Raw genomic sequence first — 21719 nt, forward strand, 5'->3', positions numbered from 1 at the left:
TCGAAAGCTGAAATAGTCAATGGTATTACATCAATCAAAAGAGCTTCTGCACAGCAGAAAAAAGCAACAAATATATTGAAAAGGCAAATGAAACATCTAGGAATAAATTTAACCAAGGAGTTGAAATTCTTGTTCCATGAAAACTCTAAGACATTGATGAAAGAAATTGAAAAGTAGAAACAAATGGAAAGATATTCTGTGCTCAAAAATTTAAAGAATTAGTATTGTAAAAATGTCCATACTACTCAAAAAAATCTACAGATTCAATGCAATCTCTGTCAAAATTCCAATGGCACTTTTCACAGAAATAGAACACTAAAACTTGTATGGAACCACAAAATGCACTGAATAACCAAAGCAATCCTGACAAAGAAGAACAAAGCTGGAGGCATCACATTCTCTGTTTTCAAACTGTATTAAAAGCTATAGTAATAAAAAAAGTATGATATTAACATTAAAAAGACACATAGGTCAATGGAATATAATAGAGAGCCCAGAAAAAAACCCACACGTATATGGTCAAGTAATTTATGACAAATCATCCAAGAATACACAATGGGTAAAAGATTGGGTCTTCAATAAATGGTTTTGGGAAAACTGGACAGCCACACGCAAGAGAAGAAACTATCTTACATCATACACAAAAATTAACTCAAGAAGGATTAAAGATTTGAATGTAAGGCTTGAAGACATAAAACTCCTAGAAGAAAACATATGCAGTAAGCTCCTTGACATCGGTCTTGTTAATGATTTTAAAAGTAAAAGCAACAAAAGCAAAAACAGAGAAATGGGACAACATCACACTAAAAACTTCTGTTCAGCAAAGGAAATGATCAACAAAATAAAAAGGCAACATACAGAGTGAGAGAAAATATGTTCAAATCATGTATCTGATAATGGGTTAATATCTAAAATATATAAAGAACTCATACGATTGTATTGCAAGAAAACAAAAAATCCAATTAAAAAATGGGCAAAGGATCTGAACAGAGATTTCTCCAAAGAAGATAGACGGATGGCCAACAAGCATATGAAAAGATGCTCAACATTATTAGCTATCAGGGAAATGCAAATCAAAACTACAATGAGGTATCACCTCACTCCGGTCAGAATGGCTATAATTAACAAGACAGGAAATGACAAATTTTGGAGAAGATTTGGAGAGAAAGGAACACTTGTTCACTGCTGGTGGGAGTGCTAACTCGTGCAGCCTCTATGGAAAGCAGTATGGAGTATCCTCAGAAAATTAAGAATAGATCTACCATATGATCCAGCTATCCCACTACTGGCTATTTATCCAGAGAACTTGAAAACACAAAGGCATAATGATACTTGCACTCCTATGTTCCATGCAGCATTATACACAGTAACCAAGACTTGGGAGCAACATAGGTGCCCGTGAAGGGACGAATGGATAAAGAAGATGTGGTATTTATACACGATGGACTACTACTCAGCCATAAGAAACGATGAAATCCGGCCATTTGTGACAACATGGATGGACCTTGAGGGTATTATGCTGAGCGAAATAAGTCAGAGGGAAATAATCAAATACCATATGATCTCACTCATAAGTAGAAGATTAAAAACAATGACAAACACATAGCATTGTAGATTAGATTGGTGGTTACCATAGGTTACCAAGGGGGGAGGGGGGAGGGCAAAAGGGGTGATTAGGTTCACATGTCAGGGGATGGTCTATAATTAGTTTTTTGGTGGTGAACATGATGTAATCTACACAGAATTTGAAATATATTATGATGTACATCCGAAAAAAATTAAAAAAATTAAATGATGAAAATGAACAGTTTCCAGATCAAGATGGCAACAAAAGAATATTCTGAACTCACCCCCTCTAAGGACATCCAAAATCTACATCTACATATGGAAACGTTTCCTCTAAAAACCCCCCAAAATACTACCGGATTGACTCCTACACATTGAGTGAAGGAGGAAAGGAACCCACATTGAAGCAGGTAGGAAAGGCTGAAACACAATCTTTCCATAAACCCTACACCTGGTGTGGCAATTCACAACCAGGAGGAAACCCAAAACACAGAAGTTCCCCCTTAAAGAGTGCAGGGTTTGAATCCCACATTGAGCACCCCAACTTTAAGACCTGTATCTGAGAGATAAGCAAAACACACAGCTTTGAAATCCAAGGAGGTTTACATCCATGAGACTCACAATGCTACAGAAAACTGAGAAACAGCTCTTAAAGAGCTTGCATATTTAGATTCAGCCACCCCAAGCCCAGCACAGAGGCAGCAAACCCAGATTTTCTGTGAAAGATGCTCATTTGCTTACCTTAAAACATTAGCCTGAGGAGCAGGCATCTAATTCAATGCACATCTATGGGCCTACTAATACATTTATGGGCCTATACTCTCTTGGGTTAGAGGCTATGGGTGCTATCTTTGCAGTCTTCCTTTGCATCACGAATGCTCACAATTATTTCCTGGAAAAGAGCTAGTACTTCATCTGGCACCCTGATTTTTGTGTCTGCTACTCAAGGGGCAACCCTAGATTGCCTGGCTCTAGTAACCAGTGAGGCTTATGCTTGCAGGTTCCACAGGACTGTAACCAACAGGAAAAAAGTTCTTAACCAACTACCAATCCTAGGGCATTGCAGAGAGGCAACACACTGAGGCATCCAATTTATCTCTGAATGAGGCCTGCTGATTCATCTTCATACCTGCAGCCTGAGTGTCAGGGTTCAATTAAATGCATATCTAAGGGCTGATTGTAATCCTCTACAGAGACCTCAGAAGATGAATACTACCTTCCTGCTCTCCATCTGCCATGTTCCAGAATGCCAGTATCATCCAGAGCGGAGCTTGCTCACATGTCTGGTACCAAGGTTTTTATATCTTGTGCCCCAGTATTTGAGGCTGCTACCAAGGGGATGCCCCTTGATTGCTTGTCTCTGGTAGCCAGTGACACAACACTTGTGTATATAGTTGCACACTTTGAAAGATGCTGACTGAGGGTTTGGCTTCCAATCAGCCTGAATCTAGGTGCTGGCTGAGGTCCTCCCCTTTGGGACACAGACAGTTCTTGACATAACTCCAACTACTGGGAGGCACTAAAAATAAAATAGGCTGCTTGAAAGATCAAAAAGGTTTAAGAGACAAACAAGAGCTAGGGAAAATTTGGACAAAAAAAATTTATCTTCTACATGAGGCCAATCCTTCAAGACTGAGAGAAGTGACTTTCATCTAATGCTTAGAAAACAACATAGAGAGTCAAAGAGAAATGAAAAAATTGAGAAATATGTTCCAAAAGAAAGAACAGAAAAAACCTCCAAAATCTTAATGAAATGAATATGAATGATTTACCTGATGAAGAGTTCAAAATAGTGGTCATAAAGATGCTCGCTGAACTCAGAAGAATGGATTAACAAAGTGAAAACATCAAAAAAGAGATATAAAATATAAGAAAGTACCAAAAATATTTCGCAGAACTGAACAAAACAATAAATGAACTTAAAAAGGGTTCAGCAGCATATTACATGAAGCAGAAGAAAGCGTCACTGAACTCAAAAGCAGACAGTGGAGCTCACCCAATCAGAGAAGCAAAAGGAAAAAAGAATGAAAAAAGTGAAGATAACTTAAAGGCCTAACATCAAATAGAACAACATTCGCATTATAGGGATCACAGGAGAAGAGAGATAGAAAGAGGTATTCAAAAAATATTTGAAGAAATGATGGCTGAAAATTTATTAACATGAGCATAAGAAAAGACATCCAGGTCAGGAAGCCAAGAAATTTCTAAATAAGATGAACCCAAAGATGCCAACACCAAGACATTTTATAATTAAAGTGTCAAAGTTAAAGATAAGGAGAGAATCTTAAAAGCAACAAGAGAAAAAAACTTATGTACAAGGGAACCTCCATAACACTATCATCAGATTTTTTAGCAGAAACTTTCCAGGCCAGAAGGGAGTGGCACAATATATTCAAAGTACTGAAAGGGAAAAAACTTCAAACCAAGAATACATGGCAAATTTGTCATTCAGAACTGAAGGAGAGATAAAGAGCTTTCCAGACAAGCAAAAGCTAAAAAAGTTAATCACCACTAGACCATCCTTACAAGAAATGTTAAAGGATTCTTTTAAGCTGAAATGTACTGGCACTAATTAGTAACAGGAAAACAAATGAAAGTGTAAATCTTACTGGTAAAGGTAAATATATAGTAAAATTCAGGATAATCTACTGTTGTAAAGATGATGAGTTAATCACTTATAAATTTATCATGAAGGTTGAAACACACAAGTAGTGAAAACTGTAAATACAATAATTTGTTAAAGGATATACAAGATAAAAAGATGCAAATTGTGACATCAAAAACATAAAACACATGGAGGTGTAAAACTGCAGAGCTTTAGAATGTGTTCAAACTTAAATTCTTAGTGATTTAAAATACAATGTTATAAGTATAAGTTATTTTATGTAAGCTTCATGGTAGCCATAAGAGAAAATCTATAGTAAATACATGACAGTCAAAGCAAAGGAATCTAAGCATACAACTATGAAAAAATCATCAAATCACAAAAGAAAAAAGCAAGAAAAGAATAAAGGAATAGAGGAACTACAGAAGAGCCAGAAAACAATTAACAAAATGACAATAAGTACCAACCTATCAATAATTACTTTAAATGTAACTAGAATAAATTTTTCAATGAAAACACGTAGAGTGACAGAATGGATTAAAAAAACATGACTCATCTATATGCTGCCTAAAGACTCACTTGAGATGTAAGGACACATAGATTGAAAGTTAAGGGATGGAAAAAGATATTCCATGCAAATAGAAACCGAAGAGGGACTGGTGGCAAGACAGCAGCATAGGCATAGTCTGAATTCCTCTCCTCCCATGGACACAACCAATTTACAACTACTCTTGGAAAAATTACCCCTGAGAGAGAACTGAAAACTGAATAAAAAGAACCCCTGCAACAAGTAGCAGTGCTGACTGAGGTAGAAGAGGCAGAAATTACTTTCTGGGGAGAAAAAAGTGCACCTTCATAAGCTGTGGTGCTTCACAGATCGTTGGGAGCAATCCTAACGTACATAACCTTCCATAGAGGAGTAGGGGATCTGAGCAAGGGAGTGTTATCACTATAAGCATCTTTTGGACTCAGCACAACTGAGACAAGCATCATAATATCTGCCTTTGCTTGTTATTAACAATGGGGAATAGCCCCAGAAATGCTATCAGACATAAGGGGAAAAAAGCCAGCTCTTAAAGGGCCAACACACAAATTCACCCATTTCAGAAAGCAATCTAAAATCAGCAGACAGAAAGGTGCACAGTCATTTGGTGAAAACAGACTCACTTCATATGCTCTGGGTGGATCTCCATGAGAGGGAGACCTCTTTAGGGACTGAGACATTGGCAGCAGCCATTATTGTGTGGAGTGTTGACACAGATGCTGGCAGATGCCATTGGAGCTCTTCCACCAGCCTGTTAGCCCGTGGTCTGCCCAACCCACTAGGGCACTGATTTAATCCATCTCATCCAGGGCAGGCAGCTTGCACTAGGGACTGGCAAGGCCCAACAGCAAACACTCAGACTACTTCTAGGCCTACAAAGGTTGGGTGCCTGGATACTCTGCAACCAGGTGAGTGGGTTTACCTCTGAGTGCCAGGGCAAGCACAAGGAACAGGTGGAGTGTGTGTGGCATTGGTGGAGTGTGTTGGCCTTCTGTAGTGGGCTGATTAGGTCTGCTTCAGTGGGTCACTGTGCATGCATTGGGCAAGAGTGTGTTGACCATGTGAGTGGCCCCATGGGTGGTGGAGATTGTCAGCTGCAAAAGACTTATGCTAATCAAACAGCCATATAGGGGTTGGGGCCCACCTTCCAAAGCCTGAAACAATCGGGTGCTCCTGTGCCAGCAGCCAGCCACACTCATATGCAATCATGACAGAGCTAACAAGACACTTGCAGGCTGGAAGCCTACAGCAATTGTAAGCCCCTGAGCCTAGCAAACAGCAACACTGGAGCCCTACTTACTTAAAAGCAAAACTGCAACATTAATGTGCTATTAGACCTTGAAACAAACTGTGCTTGGGCTCTCAATTCCTGAGAAAGTGACTGAAGTGTCTATAGCAGACACATGCAGCTGAGCATTACAACCAGCTGGCCAGGGGTACACCCTAGAATCCCAGGGCACCTACAGCAAGAGTAGCCCTGACACAACAGAATCACACATGTAGCACACACGGGGGTCACTCCTGGAACATTTGGAACTGGCGACAAGAGGGAAGCACACTGATGGGCCTCATAAGGCATCTCTTATGTGAGGCCACCTGTCCAAGAACACAAAATGTAGCCGACCCACCTAAAACATAGATATAAGCACAGAGAAAGAAGCAAGATAAGGAGAGAAAGGAACACTTTCCAAGTAAGGAAAGAGGACAAAATCCCAGGAAAAGAACTAAATGAAACAGAAATAAGCAATCTACCTGAAAAAGTGTTCAAAGAAAAAGTTATAATGATGCTAACTGATCTTAGGGGAAGAACGGATGAACTCAGTGAGAACCTCAACAAATAATTGGAAAATATAAAAAGGAACCAATCAGAAAGGAAAAGTACAATAATGGAAATGAAAGAAATCACTATATGGACTCTATGGCAGAGCAGATGATACAGAACAGTTCAGCAAACTTGACAAAAGACTGGAGGAAAGCACCCAAGGTGAACAGATAAAAGAAAAGAGAGCTAAAAAGAATGAGAACAGTCTAAAGGCCCTCTGGGACAACATCAAGTGCACTAAGGTTCTTACTATAGGTGTCCCAGAAGAAGAGAGAGACAAAGGGGCAGAGAAGCTATTAGAAGAAATAATAGCTGAAAACTTTCCTAACCTAAGGACAGAAACAGATATCCAGGTATAGGAAGTGCAGAGAGCACCAAACAAGAAAGATCCAAAGGAGCCCACACCAAGACACATTACAATTAAAATGTCAAGAATTAAAGATAAAGAGAGAATCCTAAGACCCACAGGAGAAAGATAACAAGTGACATACAAAGGAAACACCATAAGGCTATCAGCTGACTTCTCAGGAGAAATCTTACAGGCAAGAAGGGAGTGGCACAATATATTTAAATTGCTGGAAGAAAAAACCTACACCCAAGAACATTCTACCAGCCAAGTTTATCATTCAGAATGGAAGGAAAGGAAGAGTTTCCCAGATAAGAAAAAATTAAAGGAGTTTATTACCAAGAAACCAGTCTTACAAGAAAGAGTAAAGGGAATTATTTAAGTGGGAAATGGAAAACCACAAATGAAAATAAGAAAATTATAAAATAAAAGCAGTACAATCATCAGTAAAGGCAAAAATACAGTAAAGGTAGCAGATCAATGACCTATGAGGATAATACAAAGGTGAAAAGAAAAAATTCTTAAAATTACCTATGTCCATGATAAGTGGGTAACAGATAAACACACACAAAAAGAGGATAGATATGATATCAAAATCAAAAAAATGCATGAGGAGAAGAATAAAAGACAAGGGCTTTTAGAAAGAGGTCAAACTAAAGGGACTATGAACTTAAGATAGATTCTATATACCATAATATACATATGCTTTGTATATGAACTTTGTAATCACAACCCAGAAACCTATAATACATATACAAAACATTAAGAGAACAGAACAGAAACATAATAATAAAGAAACCCATCAAAACAGAAGGGAAGAGAGCAAGATAAGAAGACATGAACAAACAAGAACCACTAAAGCACCCAGAAAAAACTAATAAAAGGACAATAACTACATATTTATCAATAGCTACTGTAAATGTCAATGTATTAAATGCATCAATCAAAATAAGTAAGGTGACTGGGTAAAAAATAAGACCTTGATATATGCTTCACACAAGAGACACGCTTTGGACCTAAAGACATTCAAAAACTGAAAGTGGAGAGAGGAAAAAAGATATTCCATGAAAATGGCAAAGCAAAGAAAGCTGGGGTAGCAATACTTACACAAAATAAACTTTAAAACAAAAACTGTAAGAAGAGACAAAGAAGGGCACTATATCATGATAAAGGGAACAATCCAACAAGAGGATACAATAATTGTAAATATCTATGCACCCAACATAGGAGCACCTAAATATATAAAGCAGCAATTGACAGACATAAAAGGTGAAATAGACAGTAGCACAATAAAAGTAGGGGACTTTAACACTCCACTTACACCAATGGATCGATGATCCAAACAGAAGATAAGAAAAGAAAGATTGGTCTTAAATGACACATTAGACCAGACACACTTAGTAGATATATACAGAACAGTCCATCCAAAAACTGCAGAATACACATTCTTTTCAAATGTATATGAAACATTCTCCAGGATTGATCACGTATTTGGGCATAAAACAATTCTCAATAAATTTAAGAATACTGAAATAATACCACGCATCTTTTTTGAACCACAATGGTATGAAACTAGAAATCAACTACAAGAACAAAATCAGAAAAGTCAAAAACATGTGGAGATTAAACAAAATGCGACTGAACAACACTGGGGTCAATGAAGAAATCAAAGGAGAAATCAAAACATACCTGGAAAAAACTAAAAATGTAAATACTACATGCAAAAATTATGGGATAGAACACAAGTGGTTCTAAGAGGGAAGCTCATATCAATACAGGCAAACAAGAAACATCTCAAATAAACAATCTAAACGTGTACCTAAAGGAACTGTAAAAAGAATAATGCACAAAGCCCAAAATCAATAGAAGGAAGGAAATAATAAAAATCAGAGCAGAAATAAGTGAAATAGAGACTTAAAAAAATAGAAAAAATTAATGAAACCAAGAGCTCACTCTTTGAAAAGATGAAGTTGGCAACCCTTTAGATAGACACACCAAGAAAAAAAGAGGGAAGTCTCAAATAAGTAAAGTCAGAAATGTAAGAGGAGAAATTAGACTGCACACCTCAGAAATACAAAATATTATAAGAAAATACTATGAAAAGCTATATGTCAACAAATTGGATAATGTAGAAGAAATGGATAAGTTCTCAGAATCATACAACTTTCCAAAATGGAATTAAGAAAAAATAGAGAACTGGAATAGGCCAATCACCAGTAACGAGATCAAAACAGTAATCAAAAATGTCCCCAAAAGTAAAAATTCAGCATCAGAAGGCTTTCCTGGTGAATTGTCCCAAACATTCAAAGAAGACTTAATTCTTATGTTTCTCAAACTCTTCCAAAAAATTGAAGAGGAGGGAAAGCTTCCTTTCTCACTCTATGACGCCAACATTCCCAATACCCAAACAGGACAAAGACAACATAACAACAAAACTACAAGGCAATATCACGGATAAACAATGATGAAAAAGTCTCAACAAAATCCTGGCAAATCGAATAAAACAGTAAATTGAAAAATGGTACACCTTGAACAACTCAAGTTTATCCCAGGGATGCAGTGATGACTCACCATCTGCAAATCAATCAAGGCGACACACTGCAGTAACAAAATTAAGAATAAAATTCACATGATCATCTCCATAGATGCAGAGAAAGCATCTGACAAGATACAGCATCCGCTCCTGATAAAAACTCTAAATAAAATGGGTATAGAAGGAAAGTACGTCAGCATAATAAAGGGATATATGAAAAACGCACAGCTAATATCATTCTCAATGGAGAAAAACTGAAAGCTACCCCTCTAAGAACAGGAACCAGACAAGGACTCCCACTTTCACCTCTTATTTAACATAGTATTCGAAGTCTTAGCCAGAGTAATTAGGGAAGAAAAAGAAATAAATGGTATCCAAATTGGAAAGGAAGAAGCGAAACTGTCACTATTTGCAGATGACATGATTTTATAGAGAGAAAACCCTAATAAATTCACCAATCAAATTTTTTAAATAATAAATGAATACAGTCAAGTAGCAGGATACAAAATCAACATACATCAGTTCTGTTTCTATACACTAACAAGGAAGTAGCAGAAAGAGAACCTAAGTATACAATCCCATTTACAATTGCAACAAAATTAACAAAATATCTAGGAATAAACTTAATGAAAGAGGTGAAAGATCTGTACACTGCAAACTATAAAACATTGTTCAGGGCTGGCCCAGTGGCGCAGCGGTTAAGTGCGCACATTCCGCTTTGGCTGCCCAGGGTTTGCCAGTTCAGCTCCTGGGTGCAGACATAGCACCGCTTGGCATGCCATGCTATTTTAGGCGTCCCACATATAAAGTAGAGGAAGATGGGCACGGATTTAGTTCAGGGCCATTATTCTTCAGTGAAAAGAGGAGGATTGGCAGCTGTTACCTCAGGGCTAATCTTCCTAAAAAAAAAAAATGTTCAAAGAAATTGAAGCCCACACAATGAAATGGAAAGATATTCTGTGATCAAGGATTGGAAGAATTAACATAGTTATAATTTCCATGCTTCCTAAAGCAATCTACAGATTCATTGCAACCAGTCTCAAAGCTCCAACAACATTTTTCACAGAAATAGAGCAATTTTCATAAAATTTATATGAAACAACAGAAGATCCTGAATAGCCAATGGAATTCTGAGAAAAAAAGAATAAAACTAGAGATATCACCATCCCTGATTTAAAAATATGCTACAAATCTATGATTACCAAAACAGCATGGTACTGGCACTAAAACAGACACGCAGATCAATGGAACAGAATCGAGAGCCCAGAAATAAACCCACATATTTATGGACAGCTAATATTCAACAAGGGAGCCAAGAGCATACGATGGAGAAAGGAGAGTCTCTTCAATAAATGGTGTTGGGAAAACTGGACAGCCATATGCAAAAGAATTAAAATACACCATTATCTTTCGCCATACTCAAAAATTAACTTAAAATGAGTTAAAGACTTGAATGTAAGACCTGGAACCATAAAAAAGCCAGAAGAAAACATAAGCAGTACATTCTTTGATATCGGTCTTAGTGGCTTAGTTTCAAGTACCATGACTGACTAGGCAAGGGAAACAGTAGAAAAAATAAACAAATGGGTCTGCATCAAACTAAAAGTCTTCTGCAAATCAAAGGAAACCATCAATAAAATGAAAAGACAATCTAACAATTAGGACAAGATATTTGAAACCAAATATCTGATAAGGGATTAATATGAAGAATGTATAAAACACTCAAACATCTCAACAACAATAAAACTAACTCAATTAAAAATGGGCAAAAGATATGAACAGACATTTCTCTAAAGAAGATATACAGAAGGTCAACAAGTGCATGAAAAGATGTCGAACATCATTGACCATCAGGGAAATACAAATAAAAACTACAATGAGATATCACCTCATTCTCGTCAGAATGGCTATAATTAACATGAGAAGAAATAACAAGTGTTGGAGAGGATGTGGAGAAAAGAGGACACTCATACACTGCTGGTGGGATTGCAAACTGGTGAAGTCACTATGGAAAGCAGAATGGAGATTCCTCAAAATACTAAGAATAGATGTAACATATGATCCAGCTATTCCACTGCTGGTTATTTATCCAAAGAACATAAAACACAAATGTGTAAAGATGCATGCACCCCATGTTCATTGCAGCATTATTCACAATAGCCAAGAATTGGAAGCAATCTAGGTGCCCATCAATCAATGAATGGATAAAGAAGAGGTGATATATACACACAATGGAATACTACTTGGCCATAAGAAATGATGAAATCCAGCCATTTGCGACAACATGGATGGCCCTGGAGGGTATTATTCTAAGTGAAATAAGTCAGAAGGCCAAAGATACTGTATGATCTCACTCAAAAGTGAAAGATAAAAAAATCAACAAAGAATCACATAGAGACAGGATGTATTGGTGGTTACCAGATGGGAAGGGGTGAGGGAGGAGTGCAAAAGAGGTGATTAGGCACATGTGTATGGTGATGGATTGTAATTAGTCTTTGGGTGGTGAACATGATGTATTCTACACGGGAATTAAATATAATATGTAAACCTGAAATTTATACAATGTTATAAACCAATGTTACTGCACTAAAATAAATTAAAAATTTACCCATCATGTTTATAGCATAACGTAGTAAAGACAAGCTTACCTAAAACAAGCATGTGAACACAAAGTTATATAAATGATTTGAAATATCTTTATCTGCTATGCAATGTTTAAAGTAAATAAAAACTGATGAAATAAAAAAATTACAGCATACCAACTATTATGAGATACAGCAAAAGCAGATCTAAGAGGGAATTTCATAGCATAACAGGTGCACCTCAACAAACAAGAAAAATCTCAAGTAAGTAATCTTAAGCTACACTTACAAGAACTAGGAAAAGAAAGACAAACAAAGCACAAAGTCAGCAGAAGGAGGGAAATAATAAAAATTAGAACTGAAATAAATGAAACAGAGACCAAAACCCCAAGAACAAGAGAAAGGATCTGTGGAACTATTAGCTGGTTCTTTGAAGATAAACAAAATAGATAAACACTCAGACAGATCCAATAATACTATATGCCCACAAATTGAATAACCTAGAAGAAATCAATAAATTCTTAGACTCATACAACCTCCTAATACTAAATCAAGAAGAAATAGAGAATCTGATAGATCAATCACAAGTAAAGAGATTGAAACAGTAATCAAAACTTCCCCCAAAGCAAAAATCCTGGACCACATGGCTTATCTAGAATTCTAGAGAATTCTACAAACATTTAAGGATTTAATACCTATGCTTCTCAAAATATTCCAAAAAATTGAAGAAGAAAAATGTTTCCTAACTCACTCTAGGAGGCCATTACCCTAATACCAAAACCAGTCATGAACAACACCAAGGAAGAAAGTTGCAGGCCAATGTGACTGATGAACATGTGGGATTTATACCAGGGACGGTCCAACATCCACAAGTCAGTGTGACACACCACATTAACAAAATTAGGAATAAAAATCGCATGATCATCTCAATAGATGCAGAGAAGGCATTTAACAAGATCTAACATATATTTATGGTAAAAACTCTGAATAAAATGGGTATAGAAAGAAAGCACCTCAACATAATAAAGGCCACATATGAGACAAAGATTGTATTGGTGGTTACAAGAGGGGAAGGGGTAAGAGGGAAATGCTAAAGGGGTGATAAGCACATGTGTGTGGTGATGGATTGAACTTAGCCTTTGGGTGGTGAACATGATGTAGTCTTCATGGGACATATATGACAAACCCACAGCCAACATCATACTCAGGGAAAACCTGATAGCCATTCATCTGAGAACAGGAACAAGACATGAGTGCCCACTCTCACCACTCATATTTAACATACTACTGGAGGTTTGGGCCAGAGCAATTATGCAAGAAAAAGAAATAAAAGGAATCAAAATTGGAAAGAAAGAAATGAAACTCTCATTGTTTTTGGATGAGATGATTCCATACATAGTAAACTCTCAAGAAACAACCAGAAAACTGTTAGATATAATGAACAACTACAGAAAAGTTGCAGGGCACAATATGAACCTATGAAATTCAGTTGCATTTCTATAAACTATAACAAACCAGCAGAAAGAGAAGTCAAGAATACAATTCCATTTATAATTGCGACAAAAAGAAAAAATCTAGGAGTAAATTTACCCGCATAGGTAAAAGATCTATTATACATTGAAAACTATGACATTATTGAAATAAATTGAAGAAGACATTAAAAGATAGAAACACCATCCGTGCTCATGGATTGGAAGAATAAACATAGTTAAAATGTCCAAATTATCTAAAGCAATTGACAGATTCAATGCAATTCCAATCAGAATCCAAATGACATTCTTCACAGAAATAGAATAAAGAATGCTAAAATTTATATTGACAAAAGAACAAGAATAGCTAAAGTGATCCTCAGAAAAAAAGAACAAAGCTATAGTAATTGAAATACCAATGTACTGGCACAAAAACAGATGCACAGATCAATAGAACAGAATTGAAATCCCAGAAATAAAACCACACATCTGTGGACAGTAGCCTTCAACAAACCAGACAAGAAAATACAATGGCTAAAGGAAAGTCTCTTCAATAAATGGTATTGGGAAAACTGGAGAGCCATATGCAAAGAATGAAAGTAGACTGTTATCCCATATACAAAAAAATTATCTCAAAATGTATTGAAGATTTGAATGTAAGACCTAAAACTATAAAACCCAGAAGAAAATATAGTCAGTCCACTCTTTGACATCAATCTTAGCAGCATCTTCTTGAATACCATGTCCATTCAGGCAAGGGAAACAAAAGAAAAAATAAACAAATGGGAATACATCAGATTAAAAAGCTTCTGCAAGGCAAATGAAACAATGAAGAAAATGAAAAGGCAACACATGACCTGGGAGAAAATATTTGCAAATCATTTATCTGACAAGGGGTTAGTTTCCAAAATATATAAAGAACACATACAACTGAACCACAAGAAAAGATACAACCCAATCAAAAAATGGAAAGAGGATATGAACAGACATTTTTCCAAAGAAGATATACAGATGGCCAACAGGCACATGAAAAGATGTTAAATATCACTAATAATTAGGTAAATGAAAATCAAAACAATGAGATATCACCTAACACCTGTCAGAATGGCTATAATCAACAAGACAAAAAATAACAAATGTTTGAGAGGATATGAAGAAAAGGGAACCCTCTTACACTGCTAGTGGGGATGCAAACGGGTGAAGCCACTATGGAAAATGTTATGGAGATTTCTTCAAAACTTAAAAATAGAAATACTATATGATACAGCTATCCCACTACTTGATAATTATCTAAAGAAGTTGAACTCAACAATTCAAAGAGATTTATGTCCTCCCCTATGTTCTTTGCAGCATTATTTACAGTAGCCAACTCATGGAAGAGACCCAGGTGTCCATCAGTGGACGAGTGGATAAACAAGATGTGGATTATATATACAGTGGGATACTACTTAGCCATAAAAAAGACAGTCACTTGCCATTTGAGACAACATGGATAAACCTTGAGGGTATTATGCTAAGTGAAATGTCAGTGAAAGACAATGACAATATGATTTCACTTACATTGGAAGATAAAGAAACACATAGATAAGGACAGATTAGTGGTTACCAGAGGGGAAGGGGGGGAGGGCAAAAGGGGTAAAAAGGCAGATATGTATGGTGACAGATAAAAAGTAGAATATTGGTAGTGAACATGATGGAGTCTATAGAGAAACTGGAATATAATAATGTACACTGAAATTTACACAATGTTATAAGCCAATATGACCTCAATAAAATAATTTAAAAATCTCAAACAAATGGAAAAATATCCTATATTCCCAGAATAATATTGTTAAAAAGTCCATATAACTCAAAGTTATCCCTAGATTCAATGCAATCACTATTAAAATTCCAATGATGTTTTTCACAGAAATAGAAAAACAATCCCAAAATTTGCATAAAACAAAAAAAGATCCAGAAAGATAAAGCAATCATGAGAAAGAAGAAGAAAGCCTTGGGCATCACACTTACTGATTTCAAACTATACTACAAAACTATTGTAATTAAAATAGTATAGCTCTGGAACAAAATAGACACATAGAATGATGAAACAGAATACAGACCCAAGAATAAGCCTTCACATAGACAGTCAACTAATATATGACCAGTGAGACAAGAATAATCAAGTAAAAGATTGTCTATTCCACAAATGGTTTTGGATAAACTAGATAACCACATGCAAAGAAATAAATTTGACTCCTCCACCTTATACTTCTCACAAAAATCAAGTTAAAATGCATTAAAGACTTTAATACAAGACTTGATACCCTGAAATAATATCAAGTATATTTTCTGATCACAATGATATGAAACTAGGAATAAGTTACAATAAGAAAACTGGAAAAACTACAAATAGATGGAGATCTAACAACATTTTACTGAACAGCTACTTGATAAATTAAGAAATCAAAGAAAAAATTAAAAAATACCCAGAGACAAGTGAAAACAGATATACAACATACCAAAATCTATGCAAACACATAAAAGTAATTTTAAGAGGGAAGTTCATAGTAACACTGGCCTATCTCATGCAACAAGAGAAAGCTCAAATAAACAATTTAAATTTACACCCCCCAAAATTTAAAAACAGAACAGCAAATGAACCCCAAAGCTAGTAGACGAAGGAAAATAATAAAGATCAGAGTGAAAATAAATACTAAAAAGACAACAGAAAAGATGAATGAACTTAAGAGCTTGTACTTTGAAAAGATAAACAAAATTGACAAACTCACCAGTTTAGTTAGACTCACTAGCCATAGCAAATAGGCAAGAAAAACAAATAAAACCATTCAAATCAAAAAGTAAGATTAAAACTTTATTTGCAGATAACATAATATTATATATAGAAAACCATAAAGACTCCACCAAAAACCTGTTAGAACTAATAAATGAGTTCAATAAAGTTGCAGATATGAAATCAATATACAGATATCTGTGTCGTTTCTATAAAGTAATAGTGAAATATCAGAAAGAGAAATCAAGAAAAAATCCCATTTACAAGTGCATCAAAAAGAATAAAATATCTATGAATAAATTTAACCCAGGATGTGAAAGACCTATACACTGAAAACTATAAGACATTGCTAAAAGAAATTGAAGACACAAATAAATGTTAAATATGTTATGCTCATGAGTTGGAAGAATTAATATTGTTAAAATGTCCATGCTATCCAAAGCAATCAACATATTCAATTTAATCTCTATCAAAATTCCAATGACATTCATCTCTGAACTAAAAATTAATAATTCTAAAATTTGTATGGAAACAGAAAAGACCTTGAATAGAAAAGTAATCTAGAGAAAGAAGAACAAAAATGTAGGTATCATTTCCCTGATTTCACACTATACTATAGTAATCAAAAGATTGTGGTATTGGCATAAAAACACGCATATCAATGAAAAAGAATCGAGGGCACACAAATGAACCCTTACATATATGGTCAATTAATTTATGACAAAGGAGCCAAGAACATACAATGGAGAAATGATAGTCTCTTCAACAAGTGGTGTTTGGAAAACAGGACGACCACATGCAAAAAAATGAAACTAGACCACTATCTTACACCATACACAAAAATTAACTCAAGATTATTTAAAGACTTCAATGTAAAACCTGAAATCATAAAATTCCTGGAAGAAAACATAGGCAGTAAGCTTCTTGACATCAGTGTTAGTGATGTTTCTGCGGGTCTGGCTCCAAAGGCAAGGGGGAAAAAAGCAAAGATAAATAGGATTATATCAAACTCAAAAACTTCTGAGCATAGAAGGAAACCATTATCAAAATGAAAGGTGAACATAATGAATAGTAGAAGATGTTGGTAAATCATATATTTGGCAAGGTGTTAATATTCACAATATATAAAGAACTCATAAGTCAACAACAAAATAAACAATTAGATTAAAAAATGGGCAGAGGAGTGAAACAGACGGTTTTTCCAGGGAAAACATATAGATGGCCAACAGGCACATGAAAAGATTTTCAATATTGCTAATCACCAGGGATAGACAAATCAAATCTATCCATGATCCAATAATTCCTCTGAGTATATATCCAAAGGAAATAAAAATGGGATGTAGAAAACACATCTGTACTCTCATGTTTATTACAGCATTATTCACAATAGCCAAGATATTGAAACAATCTAAGTATCTGTTAATGGATGAATGGATAAAAATGATGTTATGCAGCCATGAGAAAGAAGGAAATCCCGCCACTTGAAACAACATGGGTGGGCCTTGAAGGCATTACACTAAATGAGATAAGTGAGACACAGAAACAGAAATACTGTGTGATATCATTTATAAGTGGAATCTGAAAAAGTCTAACTCATGGATACAGAAAGTAGAATGGTGGTTACTAGAGGCTGGATGTTGGAGGTATTTTGGAGATGTTTAAATCTACAAACTTGCAACTAGATCATGAATAAATTCTGGAGATCTAATGCACAGCACAGTAATTATAGTCAATAATATTGTATTATAAACTTCAAAGTTACTGAGAGACAAGATCTTAATTGTTCCCACCAAGAAAAAGAAATGATAATTGTTTGATGGAATAGAAGTATTATCTAATGCCGTTATGGTAATGATTTTCAAATATATAAATGTATAAAATCAACACATTTTACCCCTTAATCTTACACAACATTTTATGGCAGTTGTATCTCAATAAAAATAAACTTAAATATAATAAAATAAATAATAAAAAATAAAAATGATAATATATATGATATTGACATGCAAACATAAACTTTCACATACGCTACTTTTACTTCAGCAAGTTTTGATAAGATAACCCTTACCTTGAAAATAACTAACAAGAGAAGCACAGAATAAACATGTATATGTCTTCTGCAATGCAAATCTTCTAAGTGGTAGGTGTGGTAAATTCAAGGAGGATATATGCATCTTAAACTACAAAGACAAATGTAAGTAAGCTAAAATACTTCACAAATAGTAAGAAATCAGAATTTACTTGGAAAGAAGATCAAGTTCTTTTGGTGATACAATTTAAAGATAAGAAATTCAGAAAATAAAGTTAGAGTCACTTAGAAAAAAATCCCAATTAAAATAACATCAAAAACAATAAAATACTTAGCAACAAGTTTAACCAAAGAAAGATCTACACACTGAAACAATAATACATAGATGACATAAATTGAGGAAGACACAAATAAATGAACAGATATCCTATATTTATGAAATGGAAGAGTTAATGTTAAAATGTCCACACTATCCAAAGGCATCTATAGATTCAATGCAGTCTCTATCAAAATTCCAATTGTATTTTTCACAGAAATAGAAAAGACAATCTTCCTTTTAATTGATGTCATAACATTTTATAATATTGTGAAACTTCAGTTATACATTATTACTTGTCAGTCACCATACATATATGCTCTTTTACCTCTTATGCTCACTCACAACCCACTTACCCTCTGGTAACCACTAATCTATTCTCTTCGTCCAAGTATTTATCTTCCACATATGAGTGAAATAATATGGGATTTTTCTTTGTCTGGCTTATGTCACTTAACATAATAAGTCAATTTCAACAATAGATACATCATCCAGAGAGAAAATCAATAGGAAAATAATGGATTTGAATAAAATTTTAGACCAAATGGCCCTAACATGTATATAGAACATTCCATTCAACAGCAGGAGAAATCACATTCTTCTCAAGTGCAACTGGAACATTCTCCAGGATACATCACGTGATAGATCACAAAACATGTCATAGCAAATTTAAGAAGATTTATATCATAGCAAGTATATTTTCTAACCATAATAGCATGACACAACAAATCAATAACAGGAGGAAAGCTAGAAAATTCGCAAATACCTGGAGATTAAAAGACATTCTCCTGAACAACCAATGGATCAAAGAAGAAATCAAAAGAGCAATCAGGAAATGTCTTGAAACAAACAAAAGTGGAAGCACAACATACCAAAACCTATGAAATGCTGCAAAAGCAGTTCTAGGATGGAAGTGTATAGTGATAAATTCCTACATTAAGAAACAAGAAAGATCTCAAATTAAAAAAAACTCGCTTTACACCTCAAGGGACTAGAAAAAGAACACTCTAATCCTTAAACTGGCAGAAGGAAGTAACTAACAAAGATCAGAGTAGAAATAAATGAAATAGAGACCAGGAAAAACAACAGAAAATATCAATAAAACTAAGAGCTCATTCTTTGAAGGGATAAAGGAAATTGATAAACCTTTAGCCAGATTACTAAGAAAAGGAGAAAGAAGACTCAAATAAATAAAATCAGAAAGGAAAGAGGAGATAGTACAACTAATACTACAGATATACAAAGAATTATGAGAAACTACTATGAACAGTTATATCTCCACAAACTGGACAACAAAGAAGAAATGGATAAATTCTTAGAAAGAAATAACCTACCAATACTGAAAAACGATGAAATAGGAAAACTAAATAAACTAATGATGAGTAAGGAGATTAAATCAGTAATAAAAAACTACCAACACAGAAAAGTCAAGGATCAGAGATCTGGTGAATTTTACCAAACATTTAAAAATAATTAATGCCAATCCTTCTCAAATCTTCCAAAAAAATTGAAAACGAGAGAACACACCCAAATTCATTTTATGAGTCTAGCATTACCCTGATATTGAAATCAGATGAAGATACCACAAGAAAATGAAATTACAGAACAATATCCCTGATAAATATAGATGCAAAAAAGCAAAAGAAAATATTAACAAAATAAATTGAACACCACATTAAAAGGATCATTCACCATGATCAAGTAGATTTATCCCCATGATGCAAGGATGGTTGAACATACATAAATCAATAAATATAATATACTATATTAATAGAATAAAATGTAAAATTATATGATCATCTTTTCAGATCCAAAAAGCACCTTACAAAGTACATTTTTTTTACGATAACTCCAAAAATTGGGTGTAGAAGAAATATTCCTCAGCATAATAAAGGCTGTATGTGATCAGTCCACAACTAACATCATACTAGTTGATGAAAAGTTAAAATCCTTACCTCTACAATCAGGAAGAAGAAAATGATGCCCACTCTCACCATTTCTATTTGACATAGTACTAGAAGTCCTAGCCATAGCAATTAGGCAAAAAAAGAGAAAGGAAAAACATACAAATTGGAAAGGAAGACGTAAAATTGTCTCTACTTACAGATGACAAGATCTTATATATAGAAAATCCTAAACACTCCACTAAAAAACATTATAACTAATACGTACATTCAGTAAAACTGCAGGATACCAAATCAAGATATAGAAATCATTTGCATTTCTATATAATAAGAATTATCTGAATAGAAATTAAGAAAGCAATCTCATTTACAATAGCATTGAAAACAATAAAATACTTAGAGAAAAATTTAATGAAGCATATGAAAGACCCGTACACTGAAAACTATCAAACACTGATAAAAGAGACTGAAAAGGACACAAATAAATTGAAAGATATCCTTTGTTCCTGGACTGAAAAAATTAATATTGTAAAAATGTCCATAATCCAAAACAATCTACAGAATCAATGAAATCTTGTTCAAAGTTCCAATGATATTTTTCACAGAAATAGAAAAAAATGATCCTAAAATTTGTTTGGAGCATGAAAGTTCCCAAATAGCCAAAGTAATTGCGAAAAAGAACAAAGCTGGAGGCATCACAATACCTGGTTTCAAGCAATTTTACAAAACTATAGTAATCAAAACAGTACTGTACTGGCATAAAAACATGCACATAGGTTAGTGGAAACAAATAGAAAGCCTAAGACATAACCATCCACGTATACAGTCAACTAATTTTTTATAAGGGTGCCAAGAACATACAATGGGTAAAGGACAGTATCTTCAGTAAATATTGCTCTAAAAACTGGATATCCACATTCAAAAGAATGAAACTGGAACCCTACCTTACATCACTCAAGCAAATTAACTCAAAATTGATCCAAAGACTTAAATGTGATTTGGATTTTCATTTCCCCATTGAACAGTCGTTTTGAGCATCTTTTCATATACCTGTGGGCCATTCATATATCTTCTTTGCAAAAATATTATTCGGGTCCTATGCCCACTTTTTAATTAGGTTATTTGTTTTTTTGCTATTGAGTTGTATGGGTTTCCTGTATATTTTGGATATTAATTCTTTATCTAGTGCATGGTTTGTAAACATTTTTTCACAATTCCATAGGTTGGCTT

Source organism: Equus asinus, chromosome X (genome assembly GCF_041296235.1).
Source record: "Equus asinus isolate D_3611 breed Donkey chromosome X, EquAss-T2T_v2, whole genome shotgun sequence".
NCBI classification, from domain to species: domain Eukaryota; kingdom Metazoa; phylum Chordata; class Mammalia; order Perissodactyla; family Equidae; genus Equus; species Equus asinus.